This window comes from Halichoeres trimaculatus, unplaced genomic scaffold, assembly GCF_033239565.1.
Source record: "Halichoeres trimaculatus isolate MK-OKI-2021-1 unplaced genomic scaffold, fHalTri1.1 fHalTri1_scaffold_4, whole genome shotgun sequence".
NCBI lineage: Eukaryota > Metazoa > Chordata > Actinopteri > Labriformes > Labridae > Halichoeres > Halichoeres trimaculatus.
In genome coordinates this window covers 16,288,018-16,313,021 of record NW_027437182.1, presented here as the reverse complement: position 1 = coordinate 16,313,021, position 25,004 = coordinate 16,288,018, and the positions used below count along the sequence as shown (strand labels likewise).

At 39.8% G+C, this 25,004-nt stretch overlaps 1 long non-coding RNA gene across 1 annotated transcript; it reads left to right on the top strand.

Moving 5' to 3' along the window:
• The first annotated feature begins 6,779 nt into the window (after positions 1-6,779).
• LOC141789233 (uncharacterized) lies at positions 6,780-22,156 on the top strand. Its single transcript, XR_012598189.1, has 3 exons — positions 6,780-6,896; positions 19,349-20,225; positions 21,299-22,156. It is a non-coding gene; the product is annotated as an uncharacterized LOC141789233 (long non-coding RNA).
• Positions 22,157-25,004: the final 2,848 nt, after the last annotated feature.

The following is a 25,004-nucleotide window of genomic DNA, read 5'->3' as shown; positions in this document are numbered from 1 at the left end:
TAACCTCTCGATCTGTCTGTGGCTTTGACACAGGCAGTGCAACAAGTACATTAAATCTTTTTATTTATTTTTTTCATCAGAAAGCCTCTGACTGATTTTTTATTTATCTTTTGCAGAGGTTGATATGCCTGTCTCTTGAGCAGCACATCACAGAAACGTCTTTTAATCGGGTAAGTTTACTATTTTGGCTTCTCTTCATATAATGTATAAATGAAAGGACTCTTGTCTTGACTAGATTTTTGTCTGGGTTGAGGTTTACAAAGTGTAAACATGTTTTCAACCATGTACCGCTTTAAACAGAGCAGCAGGCTGCCCATTAGTATAAGTAGAGTTCATAACATAGACAAGAGTCAAACAGCCACCATTTTTTTAGATGAACATCTTTTACAACTTTTCAGTCTCTTCATGTACTTAAATCAGTTTATCCAGTAATGTATTTCAGACAACCATCATGTGATCATGACCTCTAAAAGGCAGGGTTGGCAGTCCTGAAAAACTAGCATGAATTTGAATGTAGCATCTTGTCAGGACTCCACACCTCCCCTTGGAGCTCCTCCAATGCAACGCCCCCACTCACATGCAAGTGCGCTGCTGATTTGCGACTATTTGAGTTTATTAGACTCTGATCCAGACTACAGCCCAGAGCCAAGTACCTCATCGGGTCAGAAGGGACAGGCCCGGAGTCGAGCCAGAGGGGCAGTATTTACAGGCTTTCTTTTCTTGCTCTGTTTAGCTGGAGGAGTGGTTACCAGTAGTTGGGGTTGGGTAGTTTCTCTGCCATTCTTTTGCTGAGTGCGAACCGGTACACTGCCAAGCTCGAGAACACGCATTGAGTCAGGGGCAGTGCGCGCCGGTAAAATGTACGTGCAGGAGGAGGGTAAAAACAGCAGGACGGGTTTGATTGGTTTAACAGATTGGATTCTAATCGATGTGATTGGCTGATGTTTTCCTGGGTTTTCTCCTGCTGTAGATAGAGGATATTACTTGCTCACATTTAAGAACACATCATGTATTGCTTGCCATCGGGACATATAGATTATTTTAACTGGTATAACAAAAAGTGTATCGAAATCAAACTACCAATTATACCTTTAATACTGTCCTTGAGGATGTAATAACACTTACAGTTGTCCTTGTTTATTCTTCAGTGCTCTTACATAACCTACCAGAAACTAAGAAGCCTAATTTTTCTACCTCACTTTGTTTCATACCAGCTTGAATGCCAGATAGATTAAAAGACATATTATTGTCAGAAAAGTGAGTCGTTATGAGCCCATCATTAAACCTGAATCAATCAAATCAAAATTACATGTTTTATAACCGACAGGTGAAGATACAGTCGCAGGTTTTGTGTCCTTATTAAAGCCAGATGCTGGTAAAAGAAATAACAAATCAATTACTGAAAGGTCTTCACACCCTGAGAGACATTTCCTGTTATGCAATTCTCTTTTTACAGCTCATCTTCACCTGAAAGTGGCACCGGTTCGGTGCAGAGCCTGAGGATAAAGAGCGAAGCGCCATTAAATCTCCCCCTCAGACAATTACTGCAGGGAGCCTACTTTAAAAGCTCAATGAAAGAGGTAGCCTGTGTGTTGTTTTGACTTTCTGTTATATAAGCCTTTGTAACAGATGTTAGCACTGTATTGACACTGGCAGTGAGGACAGGTAATGCCTTGTTTTGCTGATTTCTCTATCAGATTTGGTCAAAAGAAGGTTAGATTTCGAGTAAAGGAGGATACATTTCAAAGTTTGGCTGGCTCATAAAGCACAACACCTATGTGATGATGGTACCTGTTACTTAGAATTAAAGATAAAACAATGCTCATGTAGCCAGGCTTAGTCAGCAGCTCAAGTACATGGACTGATCTAACCCTTGAATAATTAGGCTGGGGTTGAGGGAACCATTGTGTCAGTTCCTGTTTTCCTTCTGCTAAGACAGCAGCTTTGCCAGTTTCATGTTACTCAGTAGCTGTTACAAGAAATACACTGATTCATTCATTTGACAGTAACTGTGACTCCTAAGGACAAATAAATGCATAGTTTGCTGATTTAGACATCCAGGTTTAAATGATAGCTTTACCAATGCAATCCTATGATTCACTGAGAAAAATCTTTAAAAGACAACTACAAGTTTAGAGGTGTGTCCACTCTTTTTTTTTTTAAATGGTAGCCCAATGAGGGTTCTAATGTACAAATGAACAAAATTTATCCTATAGAATTCACCCTCCAGTCTCAAACCATTCTTGCTTTAATTGATTAGCATTTTAATAAGAGACTGTAAAGGGTTAATAATCCTGCCATAGCATTAGTAGCAGCTCTAGTTTAGGAAATTGAACCTCAAAATTTCAAAAAGTGGAGATGTCCTCCTCTATAGGAACCGCTGCCATTGCTGTTGACAGTTGATATCAGAAGTCATGCCTGTTCTTGATTTTGATTGGTCAGTGATCAAGACATTACATTAATGAATGGGGTAGTGTGCCAAAACTTAAACTGTTTTCAACCAATTGAGATCACTGCAATAAACAAAAGCTGAGGGTTTCTTTGCACTGAGGACACTGCACTGAAAAGGCTGCATCACATTTGCTTTGCTTTGCACTAAAAAAAAAAAAAAAGCCCTTTGTAAACTCAGCGACTATATCTTTTTGGCTCAAGTCTTTCAGGACTGTAAAAATACTTACAAAAAGACATTTTCTTCAATGAAACACAATGATAAAAAAAAGGAAAAGAAAAAAAAATCAAAAAAGTTTACTATTTTAGCATAATTATATTTTAACACCTTCTCCTCACCCCTGAGAATGAGGCCTCTTTCCCCTAATTCTCCCCAAAGATCTGTTTCTATAGGGTTTAGGATTAATTATCGGTCACAGTTGGTGTTTGGTGTTTATGTGGGCTAAGTTATATTTCAAAAACAAGAAATAAACCATTTTTACTTAGAGTCCTAAAATACACACATTTATATGTATTTGTCGATATATTTGCAGCTGTGTGGCTTTGGGAACTGAGAGGGAGGACAAATCATTCTCTAAGTGTGATGTGGTCCTCCATGCTCAAATGGCTTTACAGAGTGAGTAAGACTTTAGTACAGAGGTACAATACAAAGAGTTGCAGAGAACTACATGGAGCGATGATATCAGCTTCTTAAAGCTGGAAAAGATCCAGTGATGTAGTGTCTTTATGTCCTTAATTTAATCTACTTTAAGATCACACTACTTTTTGTGTGTTTTCAGTACAAATAATTAATATACATGTATAAATATAATCCCTAATAGGATCATGTTTTGAGTTTACACTTCCCACAGTGTGTTACACTTCATCCTCGACATTTACTTTGCTCTGTTGGTAATCCTGTAAAAAATGGGGTCATTTTCCCTCTTAGCCTCCTTTGTGAGGACTTACCAGTGTTCAAAGTCATCAAAAAGAAACTACAAGTCAAGCAGAGGTTACAGTCAGGGTAAGAGGGTGGAGCAACAATTCAAGGGAACATGGGTTATGAGAACAAGGGGTATGTGGATCAAAGGTTACAGAGAGCAAACTGCACAGCTCCAAACTAATCTGAGCTCCTTCTGTGATTTGCTCCACAGTGAGGTTCTTGACTGCTCAGAGAGAGAAAAAAAAACAGATGTCGAATGTTGAAATTCTGTCCCATACTGTAAAGCTGTACAAGTACAGACATGTTGTGACAAACAGCCAAGCAGAAGTTACTCATCAGTTTCACATGAAAATCACGACACGTCTGAGAAAGCTCAGACAGGAGTTTGTAGAGACATCTTGTTTATCATCAGAAGTCTCTGACTCATGCATGAACAGAGAACTGACGAATGAGTGTCAAATCATGGATCAGTGTTTGTGTAATCCACTTTATCTGAGTGATTCAGCACTGTCACTGTGCTGCCACCAGCACGTACCTGCACGAAAAATATGCAAGGCATCCTGCAAGCTAGTTGGCACAAAGTCAAGCTAGTCACACTGATTACATACCCCAACAGTTTGCTCACAGAATCAAAAAGTCTGTCCTGACAGCCAGCAAGAGATTAGCGCATGAACGGTTGGAATTTGTAATAGCAAAATCAGGCAAATTAACAGATTGTCAGAATTGACAGATTTTTAAGCTTTGACCCTGAATATAGCCACAGAAAACAACCACTTCATGTTCATTTACTCAGAATCATTTGATGACATCATCAGCAGGAGTCCAATAATATATATTTGTAGAATTTCTTGGGTGGCTAAATCTGGGGACATATCACCCATTGTGAGTGCATTTAGGTTCAGCTCAGGTCACCGTCTCCAGGGGCTTGCCTGCTTCTTACACCTCATCATGTTTATTCCTGGTGTTGCGGTTTAGACTGAGAAGTCAGGACCCCTGTGATTATCTGTGACTCTGAGTCCTCTACTTAAACCTGGCTGCTGGTAAAAATACCATATGGTGACTCTATGCACGCCACTCGCAGTCATACCCACCCTCACTGGGAACACAAATACTTCTAAGGAATAGGAGAAGATTCTTGTAAAGTTCACATTTACTGGGAATGTGACCGCAAATGAGATCACCAGAAAGAAGTTTGAATGGTGCAGACATAATGTAATGAAAGAGTCAGATGGGGGGTCAGAGACAGAACTGATGTGAGTTTGAAAGACCAGTTTTCAATAAGGAAAGCACCTGCTGAGATAACAGTCTGTGTGTTGCTGTGAGTAAGTTTGTGAATAAAATAAGCATCCAGGTTAAGGAATTTAAAGGGATAAGAAAAATAAAAGTAGACTGAAAAAGGGCTAAACAGAGGTCACCTCTTTTTCTCAATACAAAATGAACGGAAAAAAAGCTGCGTCAGCTGTTCTTCAGGCAGCATCACAATGCTCAACATTCTGAAACATCAATGGCCCTTTGTGTTGAATTTGATCAAAAACAGCCATCCTTTATCGCTTCATTTTAAACAAAGCTCTGGAGTTCATGACCAGGTTGTTGTCTTCAGGGGCTGCGTTGATTTAAACACCTCTAGAGGACTTTTTCCGGAGCCAAAGAGGACACAAGCCAGAGCAGAAAAGCAGATAGGAGTCAGGACCCTCTGCTTTCTTTCTTCTCGCTCTGGGCTGCATCCGGAGAGCAGGCGGCGGCTGGAAATAGCCCAGACATGCAGGCCAAGCTGGAGCAGAGCACTGTTGGTGTTGTCTCCTGTTAGACTTCCTTGGTTGGCCGCTAATCAGCAGAGACAGAGGAGGATACAGGACAGGAGCCAGACACAGAGCAGGCTGTGCTGGGCGGGGCATGTGACACACAGAGGAGTGTGCGTGTGACAGAGTGATTGGGTGTGTTTGCATGACGATTGTATGCAAATATACATGAGTAACTTTGAACACGTGTAAACATGACGCCAAATGGGACAGTGTCAGATACATCATTCAGCAAGGTGTAATAAAATCCACTGACACAACAACTTTTACTTCAGTGCTGGACTCCAATCATGATTTAAGAAAACATGTGGTCACCTGTATCGCCGGTAAAATAAGCTCTATCTACAACAGCCCCAGCTTAAGTGTCACTAATCTTATAACCTTATCTTTTCATATTAATATATTAATTTAGTAAGTCACCAGGACCAGTTTAAGGTCACAGTTGGTACTCCATTTTTTAATGATCCAGCTCAAAAAAATTCTGTGCTTTTAATTTGAAATACAAAAAAATGACTTTTTACTGTTGTTTTGTTTCTTGACTTAATCTGACTCCATCTTCTAGCTCTGTCTTAATTATTGCAAGACTTTTTAGAACATCCATTTTTCCAAAAAGGAAAAATTCAGTCAGTGTTAAAACTGCCCTCAAACATTACTGAGACCTGTTTGTCTCCTCTGCTGCTAATTATTTTAATGATGTGCTCTAATTAGACTTGATTGCTCAGTACTCCACCCATTTGTACACAACAAACCCTACCATTAGCAGGGCAAACATATTACAGCGACAGAAAAAGAAAATTTCAGGGAGTATTTTATTCAACTTCTTCTCCCATTTCTGTTCTGTTTGTCTTTATAAACCTGTAGCCACTGGCAAAAGTAATTGAAAAGTTTCAACACATCATTTTCTCACAGCCTATTAGAGCAGAGAGCCTGACAGTCATACCCAGTCGTGTGAGTTTTACCGTCTGATCATCTTCTTCTGACTCACAGAGAAATCTACTGAACACGTCTCGAGCCTCAAACTATTTTTAAACGTTTTCTTGTACTGGGTGGCTGTACTGTGTGCTCTGTGTTTTAACTAGTAGCTTTGACTGGAGACAAATCCTTGCAGCTATTTCAGGTTACTGTTCTCTGACATTTCCGGAAGATATCAGACACTATTTGACTCAGCTCTCTGGTTTCTGATTTGAGGAGAGATGTGTTTTCATTAGTGATTCTTTCATGGCTTGAATTTCCAAATATAAGTCAACTCTCAAGGCCATGAAGAAGAGAGACATTCTCTTCTTTCTACGTTACTCTTTAAAGGTCCCAAATTATGCAATTTTTCAACAAGTTCAAATAGGTCTCAGAGGTCCCAGGACAGTCAATTTAAAGTTGTATGCCTCAAAATCCAGTTATTTCCTGGACTTCAGCCATTCTGTAAATCCCCTCTCCCAAGCGCTCCTGAGAACAAGCTGTTTCTGTGGGCGTAGCTCTGAATGATAATGAGCTGCCCTGTCCACGCCTCCTTCACAACATCTTTGGACGAGGGTGTGGCTTTCGCTTCGGTATCATGCGGTAACATTTGTTTACACAGACTGCGTAGATATGGCTCATAGAAGCGCTGTGGTTCAGTCATACCAGTTTGATCCAGAGTCTGACCCAGAAGAAGAGGCGCCTGAGGAAATCCAAACTCTTCGGCTGCAGCAGGACGTTTCTGTGTGGTTAGTAACTACTGCAGTTACCATCAGGTAAATAAAGCTAACGTTAGCAGCTTGGTGCTAACCAGAGTTATATGACCATACCGAGCAGAAAGAACTGCATGCAGCCTGGACTGTTAGTTTTTCGGGACAGTACCATGAGGGACATCTATCAAGCAAATTAAACTGCAGCAGTAACACACACATTAGTGGTGAATGTGGTCTTAGCGTCCATAATATCACCTGAGAGTGCATTCGCTACCCTGTAGCACAACATTAGCTTCGCCGAGGGCTACCGCGACAAGTAGTCTCATCCGTCCAAACAAAACATAACATTGAGTATATAGAGCTAGCTTCACGTGAAATATATGTCCATATATCTTCTCTTTAATGTCCCCTGATATTATTTACTCATGTGTGTTAACGTAGTGTACGGAAACTCAGTTACAAACCGTAACTTACGTTAGCTGCCATGCTAAAAGCGCATTCATCCTGCTATCGCTCTAGGTAGAGCAGTTGGACAGTTGGTACAGATCCATGCTTCAGCTTCAGGTTCTTGGCGAATCCTGCTTTGTACTGGCCCTCGTTGAGAAAGCAGTCCAAAGTGAAATGGTGAGCACACACATACAACATTTTAGGAGTTGTTGTGGGTGCATCTTTATCAAAAATAAAATTAATCCACTGCGTCTTCAAAACCTCAGATGATGGAATTTAAGAAAAGACTTCTGTGCTCTTTTGTGCAGCCAACAACAGAGCAACCGCCGTGCTTTGCTCGTACCTTCGCCATGTTTATTTTACTGGAGCAGCCAAAGTGAAAAACGCGCTGCACAGAAGCGGCAGTACAAGGGGTGGGCTTGGTGGAGTTACTTTTTTAGGATCATGACGTCACGCAGGGCAGATCTCAACTCCGCATGTTTAAGCACACATGTCCTGAGCAAGCACGAGGAGACAATGGAATTTTCTCATATCGGAGGTGTTTTTGTAGACAGGCTGGGGACGCATATTACTGTTACAAAACCTGTCTAAAGGGAATTTTGCATAATATGGGACCTTTAATAATAATACATACAATTTTTTGTACTAGTAAATGTATTCCTTTTTACTGAACGATGCCATCCCTTTTTTAGCCAAATAGAGACAACCAAGGTTCCCTGTGGACTTTCTGACCTCTTGTTGTGCTGCTTAGGCTTTTTTTTTCTTTTCAAAAGCATGTTCCTGTTTGTCTAATGGCCTTGCATTGTTTCCCTACAATGGCATGCTTCACAGACATGACGGTGGAATATTTTCTCTAACGCGAAGATAGTGCTGTACAGAAATACATTTAATCCCTGGAGACCTTTCGCAAACACTGACAGAAGCAAGAGGATTTCAATGAATCTACGAAAGCAGTCGGAAAAAAAAAAAATACTACACCGCAACAGCATATTATTCAGACAGATATAAGGTAGCATGAGAAAGAAGGTCTATCTGGCCTAAAATGCTGCTCTAATTCGATGTATTCAAGTCAACAGTAACAACAGAAATGCTGAGTGTACATATGGTCTAAACTGACCTTTTAAGTATTTTTGTCCATCACTGCTACTTGTCTTGATGATCAAATCAATTTGTGTCTTTCTAGTTTAATCAGGGCATTAAATCAGTCACTCTGAGTTTTTCTGTTTTCATATCTCAGACTGACTCAGAGAACACTTTAATTCAAGCTAAAACTGATTGATTGTGGCATTTCAGCATTGTTGCACGTATTGTATTTCTTTATTTATAATTGGCTCTGGCATGAAGGGGGGAGGCACGCTCTGTTCATTTGTTTGTCTGCATGTCAGATATGATAACAGCGCTGGTGCATATTCCACAGTAGCACTCTCTGTAAATCACAGTGGATAAGACTGTCAGCCGAGTGATTTAAAGTAAACAGAGGGGGACAGTGTTTTACGACTCTGCTTTTTTGTTTGTGTTAGAGCAAATAATTTCTGTCAAATTCTTTGTAATGCCCCTGAAAATGTGAGCGAGTGGAAGTTTGTAGTTTCAAAAAACTACAGCGCCACCTCCAGCTGACGCTGCAGTTGGTAGAGTGTGTGAGGTCAGCTGAACTTTTTAGCCAAAGGACGGTCAGAACACACACACACACACACACACTTACACACATACACACACTTTCTCTGATACACAGTTTTCAAGCTTCTTTATCTTCGCTGAGAGAGTGCAGAGAGTGTGTGAGCAATGATAAATGAAGTGAGACAGAGAGACAGCGGAGGCACATGACACGACAGGGGGTTAAGAAAACACACACACACACACACACACACACACACACACACACACTTAAAACACACAGTCAAAAGCTCTGTCTCGTTTCCTGTTTACAGCATTGTGAGGGATATTTTTGTTCTCTGGTGGTGTGCAGCGAGGCCTTCAACTCTAACAATAGAGGACAGTGTTTGGCGATCCACACACTGAGGAGAAAGGAAACACACGCTAATTGCTGAACTATTTCCTGTTTGTTAGCCAAAGTAAATTTTATTAAGTGTTGTTTAATTAATATTTAAATCCCCGTTTGTGCAATAGCTCATGTAAAACACAGCCTCTATATGAGCAGTCATATGAAGGATAATGTGAAGTGAGTGGTATTTTATAGTAGATATAAATCTCTATCAACAAAAATATCATCAATCAGCAGCATTTGAAGGAACTGTTGACATTGAGGCAGTCTTAATAGAGCTAACTGGGCTGTTATAACTCACCTTACTCAGTTCTCCTATCATCAGCAAACCAACGTCTTATTTCCTGGATTTCTTTCCGTCTGTGATCACAGCTGCATCCATAACCATGAAACAGTCCTCTATCAAGACATAACACACCTTAACTGGAAATGTTGCCACCCTAATTACCAGTCAGGATCAAGTTTCCTGAAAAGTTGTGAAGGAAATGTTAAATTACATATTTCTGTCAGGGTAATCTACCCCATAATATGCATAAACAATAAATGTTTTATATGTATTTTTCAATCATGAAACAACAATTAAAGTCAGGGACATTGTATGGTTAGTTGTTGGTTGTGTTCAATATAATCCCAACAGGCTGAAACAAGACCCGACTTTAAGGTATAACCAGCTGCTAACCATACACTAACCATACACCATCCTACTTACTACCTGGATAAAAAACTAAGATCCAAACACAATGGCAAAAAAATGACTTAAAGATGCTATAAGGAGGATCTGTTTTGATTGCACTCCCTCGCCACCTTGTGGCCTGGAGTCTTCGCACACTGTTGTAAATTACTTTTAGCGAAGCATGTGTTTGTTTTGAAATTAAATGGAGATCAGATTGAAATAAATGTTCTTTGTTCAAGACAGTTTTTTACTGGATACAATGCACCTAGGTGAGGTACTTATCAGTACAGTTACATAGCACTACAGTTCAAAACATGACATCAAGCAACGGTGTAGCAGCCAGCTATACATTGGCTACATCTGCAGCCCGGTGCTCCAGCTTATATTATTAGGCTAACGTGACAACAAGTAAACACTGTCAGTTTGTAAGTAGTTTAGTAGCTGTTTTTATTTAGCGCAGCTGGCAGCCTGGTGCTCCTAGACGTGTCCATAATGTCCAACATTAGTGAATCCTAGTTAGCTTTCTCTTGCCAGTCATCCACCAAGCAGAGCTAACTTAACCTCTCTCTTCATTTTATTGACAGACTCTAAAGTTTGAACAGACCACTGCAGAATAACTGCTGCATGTGGGTTGGAATGAACCTTATCACAAATAGCTGAGCCCCTGTGTTAAAGAGTGATACAGCCCGAGCTAAAGGCTAATTGTGATGCATCACTCTCCCGTTTAGCTTTTTTCTGTCCTTTTCCTGTCTGACAGTTAGGCTCCTGTTTCGGCCATCACTACAAGATTAGTCATAGAAATCTTTTTTATTAGAGCAAAACACAGATCTCTGTGTTTTATCTTCTCACTACTAAACTTCGTCAGACGGTGTTGTCATAGAGACCCAGTCCTGGACCACCCTGTAGGCTAAGAAGTAGCAATTTGAAATAACCAATAACCAGCAATATTGGCGCTGATAATCTCATTTTAAAGTGTGGACTATAATCAGGCATTTATCTAGATCGGACACTTTTTTCAAGATCACTTTAAAATTCCTCACAGCCCCTTACGAGATTATTTCCTAGATTTACAATAATTTATGTAGTCAGTTTGTAAAAAAAATGGGTTAAAAGTTTGCCAATACCACATTGTTTACCAATATAATGCTTAATGAAGTGGTTTAATCTCACCTTTTGGTCTATGGAGTCAACAAGCAGAAGCTAAACTCTCTAAATTCTTATATGTTGACAGATTAGAAATGAAGTGATCAGTCTGCTTCTAGCATTTCTCACCTTTGTGAAACTTAGTAAACATTGTCAAGGGATTTTGACCAGTCAGGATAATCTGCAAGAGGTTTGACTATAAAGCCCAGTAACACATAGATACTTACTTATATTTGAAGAACTAGAACTTTGTATAACAAGTCACTTAAACCTCTGCCTAAACATATACAGACAGATTTTTGTGTAAAATAACAACTTTTAAAGCAACACCCCAAAAAATGTCTCGTAATGTTACTCCTAATGATACAAATTTTAGCGTGACTCCAACTGTTCAGTTATTTCAGAAACTGGAAATAGAGTCCGTTTGATGTTTAAATGTTGTTTTCTTTTCTGACTGGTATGAAAAGAAAAAAGAAAAATATCCTGCCCTCTATAATAGGAGGAGGGTCAGAGGTCAGGTAGAGGTTGAATGGTGCAGGTCACAGAATCAAGAAAAACATTTCAGTGCAGCGGTCTGCCCTGGCCCCGCTGTCTTCCGCCATGACGCCTGCTCATCTATCACACTTCCTGTGTGTGTATGCTGGACAGCATGTGCGCCTGTGTGTTTTTTGGTGTGTGTGCATATCTAACCATCATAATCTAAATCTTGGTGTCCTTCAAAACACATTACTCTAGCTTTGCACCCCTGTTCTCATCTGTTTTTAACATCTTTGTTTGCTTCAGTCAGTGCATACACAAACAGCACACACAAACCCATCAGACTGATGAATCACAACATTGTGAATTTGTCTGAGGCTGCGGTGTTGGAACATTTCTAAATATGTTAAGAGAAAAAGTGAGAAAAAAAAGAAGAGACACAATCCATCCACACGTTTCTAAAACATGAAAACATTAAGATACAAAAATATAATAAACATTAACAGAGTATTAAAAAGCCCAAAGGTTGTACACCAAGTCACTTCAGAAGAAAGTTTTCACTGTTTTTCTTCTGACTGAGTTCCTTAAATAAAGTGTCAGTGTTGTATTTATAAACCTCTGGTTTTTATAATTGCACTTTTCTGTCTCCAAGCAACAGTAAAAAAAAAGAGCTGTGAACTGTGGATCACACTGAAATAAAATTTGACTGAATCATAACAGTTCACTCAAACTTTTTACTGTGGCAGACATTGAAGCAAATAAAGGATTAAATATCAGACCAATTTTAAACTGATTGCGTGATGTTCATCATATCTGCCAATCACAAACATTCTGCATTGCAGGCCCTGACCCATGAGTTCCAGGACCTATGGGAAGTGCTTTCTTCAGAGCAGGTACTTTTAAGTGAATGTAATCACCCCAAAACTACCTAGTCTACCTACTAGTTCTTGCTGTTCAAATGCACAGAGTTCCTCCAAAGCTCCATAGTTCCTGGGGAGAGTTTCTTACTGTTAGGCCTGAACCACATGTATATGGATATATTCCTAAATGCACATTTTTCTGTCCAACTGGGCCTCTCACCTACTTGAACACGGCTATTTCACCCACATAAACGGAGATTTTTATAAACTGATAAAACAGTGAAGAAATTAAAAAAATATCCGGTTGAGTGGATCCGTGTATCGATGTTAAATGAAGCTGGTGTTGACGCGATGACGTCTAGCGCCTAGCAACAAGTCTCTGTGTTTGACTGCGCATGCTCATAAAGTTCTTCTTCTATGGTTTTCACATTTTGCTAACCTGCCACTTATTGGCCAGGCATCGCATTGCCGGCTTCAGAGGCGATCGTTTTCAGTTTGGCCTCTTCGTATGGACAGAGATATTTCTGTGGTGTGGACAGAGATTTTTTTTTAAACCAGGACAAAGATATCTGATCAAAAAAATATCCATATACGTGTGGTTCAGGCCTTAAAAAGAACCCAAGTGGCAACCTCCAGTCAAAACCTACACTCACCGGCCACCATCTTAAACATGTTGCTTATAGCTTCAACACCTCCGACTGTCTGTGAACTGAAACATTCTCCGAACTTGGCCTTTAAAAGCCAGCCTCATGTGGACACAACTGGAACTGCAATTTTAGAGGACAAACCAGTCTGACTGACTTTTTAAAATTTCTATCCACATTATGATCTCTTCTCAGCCTAACAAAATAGGACTTTACCTTAACACGACAAATTGCAATCATTTCCCACCTATCATTCATTGACAATAATCTCAATGGCCATTGGAAGGATCACCTGACTCAGCCCTCATAAAACTCAACACCAATATGTAGGCCAAGAGAATTATCCTTTGGGACTACATGCTGTCTATAAACTCTCCCAAGTGACTGCATTAAAAAATGTTTGTTCAAATGTTAGATCTTTTTCTTTTCTTCACACTTTCTCTCTGCACCCACAATTTCCTTTTGTACAAGCTGCAGCAGCCTCCTGGGGCCAAATGTTTTCTATTGATTTCAGGTCCCGTGGATCAGACCTCAGCTCTTACAGTCCACAGAAAGTGTCTTTTAGAAAGGCACTGAACCCTCTTTTCTTTTATTTCTTTTTGCAGTATATATTCACTTCAGTATATATATGCCCTCTAGGTCTGAAGTTGTCATCCTGTCTCAGCCCTGAGTGAAAGTGAAAGTGGAGGCACAGACAGGGAAAATGAGGGGATCACCCTCACACCCACACAGTCTTTTTTAAGCGCCTCCAACCACAACCACCACCCCCTCTTTCTACTCCCTCACAGCAGCCAAAGAGGCAGAGGCTCAGCGACCGGCTGTTTCAGATACCCTGAGCCTGGTGTCTATTTTTAACTTCAGTCTGTGTGCTGAGCAGAGCAAGCTTTGTGTGATTCTTAGCCTTGAGCTCCAGCTTTTGAAACACAAATGATGTAAACCCATGTTTCCTATCCAGGGTCATAGATAAGAGGGTTTCTGTTATTCAGGCGGACAGGCAGCCTCTGCATAACAACAATGAGCTCTGCTGAAGACACATGCAAAACAAACAGGCACATTCTCACACACATTCTTTGTCTCTCTATGTAAACATATATGTGTGTGTGTGTGTGTGTGTGTGTGTGTTTGTGTGTGTGTGTGTGTGTGTGTGTGTGTGTGTGTGTGAGTGTGTGTGTGTGTGTGTGTGTGTGTGTGTGTGTGTGTGTGTGTGTGTGTGTGTGTGTGTGTATGTGTGTGTGTGTGTGTGTTTGGGGGGGGGTATGTGTGTGTGGGTGTGTTGTTGACGGACATCTTTTTTCTCTCCCTCACATGTACAAACAAAAACAGATGAAAGTGAATGCAAGCTTTAGCTTTACTTTCTTTATCCTGGCAGAATAAGTTTGTTTATAATCAAATCAGTCTAAACAGTGACATTAATGACATTTCGGAAGCCCCAACTAGAAAAGCACTCAGAGAGCACAGACCTCCACCAAGAATATTGTGATTGTCACGCAGCACTTTAGTTCCACTTTAATGTTATACTTCCTTTCAGCGGACTGTCTGCTACAATTTGGAGTTAGTTGCAGGTTTGTACAATAATTTGTTACTTGACAGAGTTGAAAATTATGATGACCCAGTTCATATTTCATATCCCAGATCTTAGTATCCAGAGTATTGTCATATACCTACCTGTGTTGGCACTTTACACTCCTTTCTGCACTAAACTTCACACTACTTGGCGCCCGATTTGTCAGTGTCCAATACTTAAGTTTATTTTATTTCATTTTTTTAGTATTAAGTTAGCACTTTAATATTATAGTATTCTATTAACTGAGCATTTGTCTTTACTTTTTTATCTTCCTGGAGTTAGGATTTTAGCTTTTTAAACAATATACTTTGAAATATAATGTACAATATGCTCAGCTTGTGCTGTCTGTTCTCATCTTTGTTGACTGCTCTATGCACCTGTAATTGCCCCTAAGGGATAAGTTTTTTTCAGTTTGATTCAATTATGTATGTTTATTGCTGTCTTAACTTGATTCAAATTGGTCATTAGGTAGCATCATTTCACAGCAGCAGCTTGTTATTTCTCAAAGGCTGACCGCTGCCATGACAAGCTGTAAAAACTGTTGCTCTAATAACATACTCTGGAAGATAGTCATCATATCAATGTGCAGGAAAAAGTTGGGTTAATTTGACTCACAGATTGTTTCTCCCTGTTTCCAGCACTATCCACTGTCCTATTTTCTCTAAATCAGGGCGTAAAAGGTGGAAAACAACTCAACAGAAAACAAATGGGGATGACGTCTGAGGTGACCACTTGTGGAATTTGGTAATGGGCACAGTAGTGGTAAAAGACTGATTAAACCAAAATGAAATGTTATAGACACTGACTGTGACAAGGCAGAAAAAGTTGATCAAGAGCTTCAAAGGTTAGCTGATTTTAAGAAAGCTACAGAATTTACCCTTACTGTTGACACAAATCTTGTGAGAGGGGATTGGTTCTCTTCAAAGGCCACTCTAGTCTCTTGACATCTAACCAGGATGAGTTTGACTACATTGTGAGGTGAACCCAGTCATGCTGTTTGGGGCTGTCCTAACTTATTAGGGCAACTGGTAGCTGGAATCAAATGACATTCAAAACTTTCACAGATACAATCAATTTGTCTCAAAATTCAGATGAATGAACCTCTGGTAGGCTGCTCAATCTCATGTCACCAGGGAATCTCCATGCTGAATAGATATTGGTGTGATTGATCCTCTGTAGTTCATTCATCTTTCAGAAGAACTTCATATTTTACACTGACTTCCCATTTGGTGTGAACGCAACATCAGATTGTGTGTGCAACACAGTATTTTAGCTGTAAAACAATCGTAAAAGTAAAATAACACACACTCTGAACAATGCACACAAAGCAACCCAGCTCACTCATTCCTCAGACCCTCAAGTATTTATCAAAGGTGACACAAATGGCACTAAACCAGTGACAGCAGTGAGCACCACCACTCTCAGGGGAGGAAACCCTCGTAGCTGAATCTCATTCCATCTGGTTATTGTTGTTCCTGCAGCTGTAGCTGTTTTTAATTGTTTTAATACATATTCAACACTTGGGCTTTTCTGACCTACTTTCACTCACCGCCGTTTTTCATTCCATTCATCTCTGACTCTCATTCTTCTGCTTTTTAAGCGAAGATAAAGGGAGAAGGTGGAGACATCAGAATGAGAGGAATTTGGCAAGCCAGTAACACTGTGAACAATGATTAAGGACATCTATTGAAACACTAATAAAAGACACGCTGTGTGTTGTTGGGTTGTGTTTCAGCAAAGTGAACCTCTAGGGTGCTAACCTAAAAGCTGTGACTCTAATATGCCAAACAGCTACAGATGTCCTCGTGTGAAAAAATCATAAGAGCATGTCACCATTGTCGAAGTGTCTGTAATCTGAATAACAACCTGTTCCCCTTGTTTTATGCATCATGTACCTTAACAGCTGTATGCTGGTGTAACTTCTGGAGTTACAACTCATTGAGACTACAAACTCAAACAACATGAGATGAAACACATTTATGGCTCCAATACCAAGAAATAAATCAGTGTATGTGAAATTAGCTTAAACAGCAGCATTACAAGAATAACATTAGATGAATTAGTTAGCCCTTACGAATGTCTTCCAAGTCTTTTGAACAGTCTGATTTTCTTTGAAATGATTTCTTGATTGCCTGTTGTCAGGCAAAACTTCAAAGCTTTTTTTCTTTTGTTTTCTTTAATTTTACAGTTCATTATTCAGCTATTTCAGCGTCTGAATATACTCCAGCAACTCCTGCTTGTCATGCACTGTCTGTTTTTATTCTCCAAAAGTCACATTTCTCCTCACATGCATGTGCTTCCTTCTGTGTGCTTGTTACTTATAATTATCTGCCACATCATTGATTGTGATTTGAGACAGAACAGAAAGAATGACTTCCTGTGAAATCCTCTTAGCTCTGTCTCATACAGATTATGTATGAAGAGGATTAATCAACCCCATTCCATTCATTGCTTTGATTTACAGGTTATTGTCCACCATCTATCTAGTGTCTGTAACAAAGACAATGACCATCTGAACACAGATTTCAAACACTCAGCATGTTAAAGAGACTCACGTGTCCAAATCTGTGAGAATCACACTTAGATGAAAGGGGCTCTGCAATCTCATTTCTCTTGTTGTACTCCACAGAAAGGTCAGAGGTCACATCACATGTACAGACAGCAGCTTCAATTCCTGAAAGGATACATCCTCAGGGTTTTGTTAGATGGCTGACCAAGAATAGAATATTGTTAGTCTGGCGTGAATCAAATTTGGTATGCTCCCATACAGCTGCACAAAAGTGTAGTATACAGGTAAAACAGGCTACTGCTAAATTACAGAATGTAACTTTGTGGACGTATGGTAAAAAATATATGGAGACTGTGTGTGTTATGCTTCAAAGGTGAGATGTCACAATGTGCTAAAGTTTGCACAGTCAGGACAGCTGAAGTAGGTAAATAACCTGTTGCACCAGCAACTGCAATAAGGCTACATATTTGGCATCTGCTCAATTTAACTATAATGAAGACGGAAATTGAAACATTTCAAAGTTGCTGAAAACCAAGCCCACTTCATGAACAGCTTCTTGATAAAGTTGACAACTTCTTTTTCAACACATTTAAGCTCGGCTTGGGGACTGTTGGCACACCATGTACATTACTTTTGATAAGGCGTGTGCTTGTTTTGGAATTAAATGGACATCAGATTGAAACAAATTTTCTTTGTTCAAGACAACTTTTTACTGGATACAAAGTGCCAAGGTAAGGGATTTATCAGTACAGTTACGTAGCGCTACAGTTTGAAACACGACAACAAGTAAATGTTGTAGCAGTCGGCTATATGTTAGCTACATCTGCAGCCCGGTGCTCCAGTGTATCTGTAGGCTAACGTGACAACAAGTAAACACTGTCAGTTTGTAAGTAGTTTAGTAGCTGTTTATACTTAGCGCAGCTGGCAGTCCGGTGCTCTAAGACGTGACCATAATGTTTAAAGTTAGTAAATCCTGATTAGCTATGTCCTGCCAGTCATCCACCTAGCAGAGCTAGCATAACCTCACTCTTCATTTTATTGACAGACTCTCAAGTTTTAACAGACCACTGCAGAATATCTGCTGCATGTGGGTTGGAATGAACATTATCACAAACAGTTTAGCCCCCGTGTTATAGAGCGACACAGCATGAGCCAGAGGCTAATTAGCCTTTAGCTTGGGCTGTATCACTCTCCTGTTTAGCTTTCTTCTGCTCTTCTGTCCTTTTCCGCCTGACAGTTAGGCTCCTGTGTCCGCCATCACTACAAAATTAGTCATAGAAATCGTTTTTAGTAGAGAAAAACATTGATCTCTGTGTTTTATCTCTTCTGACTACTAAACTTCGTCAGCTGGTGTGGTGTTGTCATAGAGACCTAGACGTGCCGTAAATCAATCCAGTCCTGGACAAACCGTCCTGGAAGCTAAGAAGTAGCAGTTTAAAATAACCTGTAACCAGCAATATTTCCACTGATAATCTCATTTTAAGTGTGGATTACAATCAGGCATTTAGAAAGGAGCCTTTTTCAGGATCACTTACAAACTCCTCACAGCCCCCTGAAGGGGGATGCATTCAAAAAGTAGCCTCAGAAATCTCACCGCTCTATTGTATTTTGAGGCAGCTGTGGCTTTGAGTTGTCAAAATATATATATATATGTATATATATATATATATATATATATATATATATATATATATATATATATATATATATATATATATATATATAGAAAAGCTCTACATAAGTTCAAGTACATTTACAAATCCATTTTGTATATGGAACAGCTCTTGTTCAGTATTTATTGATTGTTAATGTAAACACATTTAAATTGATTTCCTGCATTAGCCCTTGGCTCCTGTTTTGCAAAAAGAATTCACTGCTCAGTTCTGTCATTTAATGACAGTGAATCGTATGATCTAAATAATTTAAAGGCTGCGTTCCCCTCTTCCATACAATATCACATACAGAGCCTTGTAGATTTGTATTACTTTCTGGAGTGAATGCTAAAAAGTGGATATTTTCACAAGTGAGTGAGAAAAGAAGTGAAACTGAATAGAGGCAACCAGGTGGAACTTCAACTATCTCTCTTAGTCTCTTAAGGTCTCTTCAGCCACCACACTCTCTACCTCGTCTACTCTCCTTCTTACCTTTGAACTTCTCTTTCACATTTTTTTCTTCTTTCATCTCTCTTTCTCTCAGGCTACTGGAGGAATGCCAAAGTCTTCAGGCAGAGAAGCCAGATATGAGCAGGGCTGCATTCCAGCCTGTTTGGCTGTGTTAAAAGTGGACAGGTTGGAAAGGCCGGTGGAGGCACGTGACTCCTCTGGTGACAGACGAGAACAGGGCCTGGAGGAATCCACCTCTGCCTCCATTACCCCTAACCCCAAACTCACCGCACCTAACTGGAGGAGTTCAGTTTTGCATGCTTACAGTTTCTCATGCCATTTTCCCTCACCTTTACAGTTCAGACATGATAAAGCAAGTCTGTGGCAAAGTCTGTGGCACAGCTTCTTAAACCTTTGTCATTAGCCATGTAGATAACACATGTGCATTAGTTGTCAAACATAAAAAATCTTAACCAAAGAGCTGACTGCTATGATTTCTGTAGTTAAAGATGTGCACATAAACACAAGCTAAGGAGAGAGGGTTGCCATAAACTTCTATAATGTAAGGTGTATCTATGTGTTTACAGCAGCACACAGATGCACAAGACAAAAGCTGTGTTCCTTTCATCATTGGGTTGAGTATGCACACACACATACACACAATGTACTGTCCCATTTAATCACAAGAACCCTGAATGGGAGCATTCCTGTCACATTGAGTAAGTAAGATTTGCTTATTAGAGCAAACAATGCTATCTGTCAATTTCATTTTCATAAGCTGAAAGATTACAGGGTGATGTGCTGATCCTCTGTATCCAGTCCAGCACGCTGTACTCACACAGCTTTCCCACGTCTGTACTTCATGTGATTTCAGAGAGCTGATTGTCACATGTAGTCAAATCCTGCTGATGCATCCCATCAAGCGAAGAGGAGCCTGATGTACAACGGTCTCCCTGTTTGCACTTCTAGGAGTATGTATGCTATTAGACACAATATAAGTGTGAAACAGCATTTTACTGCATCTAAACCCTTTTTTATGCTATTGATGCTGGTTTGTTGTATGGTTTAGTTTTATATTTTGAAAATGCTGTGAGATAGTGTAATTATTTCTAGTTGAGACCTTAAAAGGTCAAAAGTGTACTGTTTTATATAATTACAAAACACAAAACACTGTGCTGTTTAAGAAGCATACAAATACAAGAGATAATAAACCACAGCCTTTTATGACAGTAGAGTGGGGTCTTTTCAACGTCTTGTTTCATTTTCATTTCATTCAACAAAAATGTTTCCAGTTTTTCATCTTTCATTATTTTGAATTAATGACATTGACCTTGCCATCGAACCCCAGAGGAGGTTTCTTCATTTCTAATGCTGATACCATCTTCTTCTCTATCTGTCATGTCACCATAGTGCCATTATTCACATTACACAACACCCTTTGAGATATTATTGCTATAGCATTACAGAGAAGCCTCTGTTCAAACCGGCTGACTCTAGTTTTAATAACCTGCTGCACCTGAAAATCTGCATTGCTTCGCCCTTCAAAGCGATAAGCTGATTCAGGGTAACATGCTCATAGACTGCACCTAAGAAATGATTGAAGGCATGTAAATCCACATACTGCAGTGTAAAAACTTGAGCTGTTGTTTGTGTGCTGAGTGAATAACCACCAGGTATAAACACATGAGCAAGTCGTGTGTGTCATGAAGAAAAGTTTACCAAACGAGCTGACGACTACACTCCAAACCTTCCACACATGCAACAACACATGCATACTATTTGCATGTGGATGAACATACATAAATATGAATGAATGTGAGCTGAGCTTATGAGCAGACATTTGCTTCAGGGTAAGATTACTTGGTGGCTTTGTTTTTATGAAAATCCTGCCAATGCACCTGCATTGTGTTTGCTCGCTTTTGTGCAGGCTGAAAAGTATGTGCATGTGCACGAAAAGGAATTCATGAGCTTGTTTGTACAGTTTGTTGGTAGAATCATGCGTGTGTGAGTGTGTGTGTGTGAGTGTGTGTGTGTGTGTTACCAGGTGGAGGAAAGAGGGGGCAGTTTGCAGCAGGAGACCAGAGAATGAAGTGAAGGAAACGGGAAGGAAATGACGAAGGCTTGTTCTCTGAAACCGCAAAAACTGCCACTCTCCCCTTTGTTGTCCTGTGTGGAAACTTGGACACACACTCTCACACAAACACTCACACGCAACCTGTTGTTGTTGTGACTATGATGAAAAACTGGTACACAGGATCTGAGACACAGGATGGGGAACGGTCAACAGAGAAAATAGAGAGCAAGAAAGAGAACACAGGATGACATAGTTTCATCTGTTAACTGTGCAGCATTAAAACTTCAAGTTTATTTAAAGTATCAAGAATCAAATGTTCTAAACTGGGGATAAAGCTAAAGCTAGGCATCATATCTGTTTTTATTCTGCATTGATTTTGTCATGGCCAGCATCCCACTCTCTTTGAATCAAACTCCTTAAAGTGATGTTTTCTATTTAGGAGAGAGTGTCTTTGTGAATAAAGATGAAAAATAAAGCACAAATAAAATCATTTCTGCTCATTTGTCAGCTAAACAGTGGCCAAAAAAGAAGCGTTTATGCTCAAATCAACTTTAGAGCAATGCAGCATAGGAAGTCAGTTCTTCCATACTGATAACCTAGAGGGCAACAGGCTGCAGTGGCGACACAAACATCGCTGCCGCCTCCACAACAAGACAGCCCTGAATCAAACCAGACGGGAAGATGTTTGCAAATGTTTGTTTTAGCCATCCTGGAGTGCTAACTTGGCAACGCTTGTAGTTGTAACGTAAATCTCAGTCGCTGATTTTATGCTTAGGGTATGTTTTCTTTTGTGCTTGGGATGGACGTGATTCATCTGCAGCTACAGACACAAAGGCAACAAAGGGCTGTCAAAGGGAGGTCAAAGGTCAGTGCAGGAATGCCGCTGGAATGTTTTTTATCACATATTTTCACACTCATATGTGCAAAACTGGTGTGTGTTTGTGAACACATGAACACACACTTTGATGTTCTGTGAAATGATCACATCTTGCAGCTCAACAATGCTGTTTTGGTTAAGTTTGTTTATAATAGTAAAAAGGCTTTCCAGAGGGAGATTTTTTTTCTCAGTTCTGTTGAGCTGGGCATACACTGTGCAACTGCATAAATGCTATGGCTGAGTGTCAATTCATACTTTATGATTAGACTGAATATGACACATAAGTCACAACAATTATCTTTTCAACTCTGGGATCATGGGGGACAAGAGTTTATCCTAGATGTAATTGGGCCAGAGTTTGAATGCACCCTCATAGTTTTATAGTTTTACAGGCGCTTTGTTGTCTTTTTTTATTATTTAATTAATTAATTATTTTATTTTATTGTATTTATCTATTTATTTTTATTTTATTTTTTTTATTTTTTATTTTTTTTTATTTTTTTTTATTTTTAATTTTTTTTTCGGGGGGGGGGGGGGGGGGGGGGGGGGGTTACCCACTATGTGTATAGTCTCTAGTTGTTTTTTTTTTTACCCATCATTACAAGATTCAGATTTCACAATTGGTCACAACTGCTATGACTGGTTGCTGTGTATTTGTGTATTCCTGCTGTCCACATCACTCAGAGAGTGCACCATTGAGCTGAAATTCAGCCCACCTTCAAAATCAGACATGGGTCTCAAGTTGACCTCAATATGCACGGTGTACCCTGTCAGAGTCCACTCATTTGAACTGATGGTTGTGAATCTGACAGAGGAGACCCAAATCAAATTTGAAGTTTCTGTATGTAAGGCAAGGCAAGTTTATTTACATAGCACATTTCAGCAAGGCAATACAAAGTGCTTATGTACGTATTGTATGTCCTACATTTGTGTGATACTTGCTTGTCTGGATTCCATATTTGTATGATAATTGATAATTATAGCACTGAATGTATGGCACGTGAAAACTTGGCACCAACTAAACTTTGAATAAACAAAGGAGTTTCGATTGAGCATTGAGTCATGGTTTTACATTATTTGACTCTCTGCTACATGGTCAAGAATGAGAAGACAGTGAGAGTTGACCATTTTATCTCAGCACATGGTGAAAGCAGGAGAGCTTCCCTAGGGAACAGTATGTGATTTATTCAGTGTTCTTGGCAGCAAGATGATGCTATAACAAGGAAAAATGCCGCAGCTGGCATTACAACCCATGACCAACTGAAATATTGGACTCTCGAAGAAACTCAAGAAAAAAACATGTTACATTGAAGTTTAAAAAAAGAGCAGACATTACTTTAGTACTGCCACTTTAAGAATTGCCTTCAGGTAAGCCAGGTGACCAAGTGGTCATAGCAACAGCCAAGGGCAGGTCTATTTGCTAGATGGTGTGTGTATGTGTGTGTGTGGCTCATGAGAGCTGATGACATGCTAATTCCACGGAGACAGCATTGTAGGGGGTATGAGATTACAGTCTGGCAGTGGACGTCCAGCAAGGTTGCTGTTGTTTCCTGGAGCTCATGGTCTGTGTCTTAAGAGGCTTTAAGAGGCTTGGACAAGTTGAGCTGCCATCTGGTTAAATCCCAAACGAGCCCGTCACACAGGGTCGGAAAAATGTTGACACCACTAATGTGATGTAGCACAGGTGCAAGATCCCTATGGTACAGGAACATTTGATGAGTTTCCAACATCAAAACACATCTTACACTTGAATCACAGGTGTTACAACCTTCAGTGCGTTCAGTGGCTGTGTATTTTTGTGCAGCAACCCCAGATATTTTTGGGTTGAGCTGCTTATGTTCTTGGAAATGGGTAATTTTTATTCTCTTTTTTTAATCTTTATTTTATCTTACAAACTTTTTTCATGCCATTGAACTCTGTGTCACCCACTGTCTAGTAATACCTTTAAATCATTAGCCGGTGACTACTGCACTGTCCTTTTTACCTCATGCCCTGCCTCCTGGGACCTTGCCTTCCTCCTGTCTGACAGGATCAACTGAGGGTTGTGAGGGAGGTGAATGAGCAACTTTGAAAATCTCAAGAAAGTCTGCACAGAATTTTTCAAGAAATTGTTAGTAGTGCATAGTGAATATTTTTAAAAAGGCTTGTGTATTTTCTGCAATTTGCTTTGTCCAGGACCAGATTGACAGCACATAGTCCCAATCATAGACTGTATATAGAGTGGACAGTGTGGCTCCGCCATTTAACATTGTACGGTTTTAAAGCCAAAATACCCCCGTCACAGGAGCAGCCATTGGGAGCCTTTGCAGCCAGAGTCTGCACAGCAGAGACGATAAGGGATTCTGGGACAATCTGAGTGGAGCTGGGTGGCAAAAATAATATTTTTTTTTCTTTCGAGAGTCTAATCACTTCTTGACTCTACCTCCCGACATATTTTACAATACCCAGAAAAAATACACGAGAATGGCATCCGTCAATCATCGTTAAACGTTATATAAAGCCACGTTTTTAACCTCATATAACTAATGAAAACGGCACTTTTCAGAAAAAAAGAGGACTTGATTACAAGACAGCCAAAAGATATCTTCAAATCACCACAACAATTGGACGTGAGAAACATTTCTACAAGGTGTATTAATTTTTTAAAGTTTGACTACAGCTTATATGGAATGGCTGGAAAACCGTATTTTTTAACCTATACTGCAGCCAGCCACCAGGGAGAGCAGTTTTTGTGGTGACCTCACTTTGAGCCGAGCAAGCGGACGTCCATTTTTTTTTACAGTCTATGGTCCCAACATG